Below are 6,000 nucleotides of genomic sequence, written 5' to 3'. Positions count from 1 at the left end.
ATATACCAAGCACCCTCTAGGGTTACAGGAAGCACCACATTCCCACACTTATACCTACACATCTCTCTCTCTCTCTTTCTATCTTATTTTTTGATCATTTTTTAGTGTCCACTTTCTTGGAAGCAGTGGCGTAATTTCTCAAGCTATATTACGATCAGGTTGCTGTAAACACAGTAATATGAGTGCGGGCTGTTTTCGCGGAAATTCCAATATAGTTATAACCGTGTGTACAAATGCGCTTTTAGCGTCTTCTCCGAAAATATGTGCTTTTTTGCTTGTTTTAATTCTTAAATTTAATCGCTTTTTCTCTCTATATTTTGTAATTATTTAATTTTTTATGTTACACACGATGACTTAGTATGGCGTTGTACTCATGACAAACAGTCAGAAATCCAGAAATCAAAGTGCCGTCTTTTTGCTCGCCTCAGGGAATTCAAATTCAATCATAATATCCTAATATTGATAAAGCCTTCTCGGTGTTTCTTCAACAGCTTTTTCATTTTTCCTCTGTCGCTTTTATATATTTGCAAAAATATGTCACCAGGTACGCCGATATAAAAAATAAGCAAATGGTATTCTTTGTGATTACGATATGATTTCATTACCTCTCACCCGAAAAAAAAAATATAGCTTCCTTCTACTTTCCATTTTCATAAATGAATGCATACTAGAGCTCAAAAATACCTTTAAAAGATTTACCTTAGTAACAGCGCCTGCGACTGCTTTGCTGTCACTTTCTTTATGGTTTCTATTTGACAACTCTCTCTGTGAAGTCTTTTTTTTTTGTAGTCCTTGATTGTTCCTGCTATTGTAATATGTGCAGTTCTTCCCGGTAGGCGAACAATTATCGCCGAATGTTTTCTTGGCATTCTGCGACCACCGGCGCGTTAGTTCTACGGCTCACCATACAGCCGATAATGAACGCACGAGGACTTTAATTAATATAGCACTTGGTGCTGCTTGCAGTCTCTTTTTGCGTGCGCTCTTGTATCCGGTCCCAGCACTTGCCCGCTGGCAATTTGGTTCCGCTTTTCATAATGCAAGTTTGCCGCGTCCACGTGCACAGTGGCGCCCAACTTAAACACTTCAGTGTTATGCGCTCGTCGCAGTTTCCCTAACCCGGGTACAAAACTCGCGCACAGTGACGCTAAACCAACAAGTAATGTGCGCGAGTGGACGAGCGAAGCTTTTGTTTATCGTAAGGTGAACAAATTTTCGCTGGCACTCACCTTGTTCAGCAAAGGAGCTGCGTTCCAACGCCACAGACACGATCTCCCGAAATGACAGTCTGTCAAACACGTGATAGACAAAATATTGTTTCTGTCAAATACGCGATAGACGAAAGATCATTAACAAATGGGATTTTACGTCGCAAAACAATGATAAGATTACGAGGGACGCTGAAGTGGAGGGCTTCAAGAATTTTGACGATATGGTGTTCTGTTAGTGTGTGCTGACGTCTCTCACAGTACATGGGCTCAAGAATTTCGCCTCCGTCTAAATGCGACCGCCGCGGCTGGGATCGATTTCGGTACCTTTGGGTAATAAGCAGCCGATTATCGTAACCGCTACACCATATAGAGACAAAAAAAAAGGAACTTCTCCCGAAAGAAGTGTGTGTCAACGTACTTGTCTATAGCTCGAAACGAATGCATCCCATTTCACGAATGCCCCGCCGCGGTGGTCTAGTGGCTAAGGTACTCGGCTGCTGACCCGCACGTCGCGGGTTCAAATCCCGGCTGCGGCGGCTGCATTTCCGATGGAGGCGGAAATGTTGTAGGCCCGTGTGCTCAGATTTGGGTGCACGTTAAAGAACCCCAGGTGGTCAAAATTTCCGGAGCCCTCCACTACGGCGTCTCTCATAATCATATGGTGGTTTTGGGACGTTAAACCCCACATATCAATCAATCAATCAATCAATCAATCAATCAATCCATTTCACGAATATCTCATCACCATCAAAGTATGATAACCCGATTCAAATATCTCAGTACTTGCAGCTTTCCGTTCAAGCACAAGGATGCACGCATGAAAAAGACGCACAGGCATACACAGAACAAGCGTGAACCAACCATCACAGTTGTTACGCTTTTGTGTTTGAGCATCGGCTAGCATATAGCAATTTAATGTAAACGATCAATTCATTTCTGCGATTGATATGGCTTTACAGTTGGCAGAACTGACAGGCGTCATAGCAGGGGGTGGGTGTCTTGCACTAATTTTGCGTTTCCATATTTTATTCATTTTCATTCCATTTTCATTTATCCCTAGCCCACCCGATACTGCATCTGTTTGGCGCAAGGTTTATTTGCGAAGGATTTCCATAGGGTCTGTCGTAGTCTATGGCCGGGGAAAAATTTCATGCACGACACCACGAGAGTTTCTTAACTACTTTCAGCTTGATCTTCCTGGGTGATTTCAACGCTCCTGGTATCTTGAGGTCACCTCCATCACTCACATGCTATGTATGACATAGAAATCAGCAAAGTTCTTTTGGATCTTTCGCTTTAGTTGGGTGTAAAGCAGATTTTTGAAACTAACACACGAGGGGATGCAGTTATATATTTATCTTTTATTAGCACTCTCCCCTTTGACAATGGTTTCGAATGCGAAGTTTTTGATGGTATTTCATACACAAGGCCTTCGTATGCGTACAAACCATCATGTTTATTCTACAATCACCCATGTTTCACGAGCTGATGACACGTCTATTCTTGACCTTCATGCGATTACTTTGATAATTTCGAACGTCTCAGCGAATGTAATTATGTGAATTCCTCGGTGGCGTCCTTTAAAAAGACTGTTAAAACTTGTATTGAGCGCTTAGTTTTGATAAAAGCACAAAATAAAGACCACCATCTTACCGACCGACTGGTTAATCAAAAGCAATATACGAATTGTACAGCAATATATAATCTTTCCCAGCCTCTACTTTGTTTCAAAAATTAGTGTGACTGAGTGACGCAGCAGCGAATATTGATCTGGAACAGCTGAAATGCATGTTGTGCCTACGTCTGGCAGAGTACGAGACTCATTTGTGCAGCCAACTTTTCCTTCTCTAGCCCAGCTACCCGATGTGTACGAAGTGTCCCAGTTTGTGTCCGTCAAAGCCTTTCTGTATATAAAAGACAGGGGAACACCAAAGCTTCCCATTGAAGTCCATTTGAGATGAACAACGTTATGTTCTGCTTGACTTGAACGAATAGAAGACTTCATTCAGTTGATTCAAGGACGAAGTGAAAGAATATGTATCACTATCGATAACAATAGCGAGTTTATGCGTGTGTTTGTATGCACGCGTGTGTAGACACCCACGAAACATTGAAACACTTAAGGGCTCTGCACCTTACACTCAACACCCCCCTTGGCTAGATCAGTTTGGTCAACCTTATCAGCAATGGCGGAAACTGTCAAATGCGACATAGAGTCCTCAAATTCATGTGATACATGACTAGAATAATCACCGTGACAACCTGCAGGCAAATATTTGTTTGTACTTCATTTACTGTTGGCTTCCTCGTATGCCTGCGCATGAAATGCTGGAATAAAATATCGGTTGAATTGCTAATCCATAACATACACCACACTGTACAAGAAACGATACACGCAATCATGGCATTGTATAATTTAGGAGAACTTGTGCGTTTCCGGTAATACATACTTAAAGTACAAAAATGTAATCACCAAGAAGATTGATTGATTGATTTGTGGGGTTTAACGTCCCAAAACCAAGATCCCAAAATCACCAAGAACAAAAAGTAGCACAGATGTACATGAGAAAACGACAGAATCTATAAAATTGCTTGTTGAGAGATATACTAACAAAATAGCATAGACCGCCTCTTGTTTGTGTTTTTCAGTGCATTTATTATTATTATTATTATTATTATTATTATTATTATTATTATTATTATTATTAGTCTTTTGTGTTAAGATTATTTTTACATCAGCCTAGTGCATGTGTGTGTGTGTGTGTGTGTGTGTGTGTGTGTGTGTGTGTGTGTGTGTGTGTGTGTGTGTGTCTGCGTGTGCTTAGCACGAAATGTGCAAGCATCTGACGATTTACTTTGACCTTTTATGCTGTAAACATAAGTTTTTCTGCGCTTCGTTCGGCTATCACTTTGCCATTTCCATACTGGTTATTACAAATAAACTTCATAAAAATATGCGTACTACCTATCACGGGTATTGCGTTGTACTGCAAACATTAATTCGTGCCACTGAACATGCAAAATAAACGAGATGAATACGCTACTGAGCAAAGCGCGTCTACGTTCCGGCTGAGGCAAACAAAGCTCTGCCTCAGCGGTATTTTACAACCACCTGCGTTGGCTAATGACAAGAAAAAATGCACAGATAACACTTTTTTTTATTCCCGTCTCACCAACTCTGTTGAAAGATGTTGAAAGAGAAGAGGGCTTTCTCATTTGCATATGGCCCACCTGAAACTCGAGTACTGTCAGTACAGCGGTTTTACCTCCGGTTCAGACATCGTGGGCGTAGGCGATCGACTCTACCACTCCCGGGCCGTGAATTCATTATTCATCCCGCATACGACCGGGTGCTTGTCCGCATCATGCATTCGCCGCGAAAAACTATAGAGCCACATGTGCGGCGGGAGATCTATCAAAGATCACCGTGTCTCGCCATACACAAGCCGACTCCGATGGGAACAAAAGCACGTGTCGTAAGGTTTTACACTTTTAAAAAGATTTTTGTTTATTTCTTCCCGTTTTCCCGCTCAGTCGCGACCTACAAGCCTGACACAATTTTGTTGTCGCTGCCTTTACAATAAGGTTAGCGACATGTTTCTAAAATCCTTCCTCAGCGACGTGGCATTCTACGCGCACTCCACTCCCCACGCTCGTCTCGTAGATCCGTTTCACTGGAGCGACAGACGCAGAATGTGACTCCTCAGCTGACAGGCCTGACGTTCGGGAGGCTTTAGAGGCGCGCTCCGTGGCAACGTCTCTGAGCCTCGTCGCGGCTTTGGCTTCAGACACTGCGCGCCGCGGCGTAGCGCGTTCCTTTCGTGAACGTCTTGTTTTCAGGCGCCTGTCAATCGCCCCTCAGCGAGTGTTGCTTGTCGGGGCGTGGCGGTGATGCTCGCCGAGATTCGCAGCTTTGTCTTCGTCAAAGAGAGAAGCCCGTTCGCGGCCTGTATGGCTGCAGCATTGTAGATGCTGTTACCTCATAGACGTGGTCACCAATGCGTACGGGGATGAACTGAAGGCACGAAACTTTTCTAATCAGTCACTGCATATCACCTTTACGCTATTCAAAGATGTTACTCTCGCGTGATGTAAGGTTTTCAACGACGTATTGTAATGCAAAAAGCTTACATAAACATCGCAATATTTTATATACAGGGCGCTCTAATGCGATAGCATTAAAGAGCTCGTTTCGCAGGAATTGGGGCATTGGTGTCGTTCGTTGTGATAGAAAAATATTCATCTTTTGCATGACCAACAAACTGATCGTAAAAGTTGCAAATAAAATAAACAATAAAAATTCTGGGTCCGAGTGAGGACCGAACCCGGGTCGTTTGCGTGGTGAGCGGGTGTTCTATGACAGACCCATGGTTGTCAATCAAGACAATTACTGCTCTGATTGTGTAAACAGGGAAGATATATTCCTCTGCGCGTCAGAGCATGCGATTATAATAATAACTCGATGGTTTTGAAGAGGGTCACCCACTACAAAAGGCACACACGTTACTGCCCCTATTTCCATAAGACCACAAAGTGAGTGCATAGGAAGCTCGAAAAGATTTTGTCCACTGAGTGTTTGAAATACGCACTATGCACTGGTTGCACGCGACGTCATTTTGAGCTAGCAAAGTGAGCGACCGCCATGTTTGTCAGCACTGAGTCAGACTTGTCAATCTGCGCGTGCATGTAGTACCGCGTGTGCATGTATATAGTACCGTCATTCGAGTGATATGGCGTGAGAAAAACGTGCACGCGCTTTTCCCGTTCTGCCATGAAGAGCTTGTGGTAC

At 43.1% G+C, this 6,000-nt stretch overlaps 1 long non-coding RNA gene across 1 annotated transcript in view; it reads right to left on the bottom strand.

Annotated features, from left to right (window-relative positions):
* Positions 1-1,229: 1,229 nt before the first annotated feature.
* Positions 1,230-6,000, bottom strand: part of LOC142817660 (uncharacterized) — a 502,639-nt gene continuing 497,868 nt past the window's right edge. Inside the window, exon 5 of the long non-coding RNA XR_012895285.1 lies at positions 1,230-1,288. This is a non-coding gene — a long non-coding RNA (uncharacterized LOC142817660). The remainder of the gene's footprint in view (positions 1,289-6,000) is intronic.

The sequence above is a fragment of the Rhipicephalus microplus genome, chromosome 5 (assembly GCF_043290135.1).
Source record: "Rhipicephalus microplus isolate Deutch F79 chromosome 5, USDA_Rmic, whole genome shotgun sequence".
Lineage (NCBI taxonomy): Eukaryota > Metazoa > Arthropoda > Arachnida > Ixodida > Ixodidae > Rhipicephalus > Rhipicephalus microplus.
This window is presented reverse-complemented; position numbering and strand designations above follow the sequence as displayed.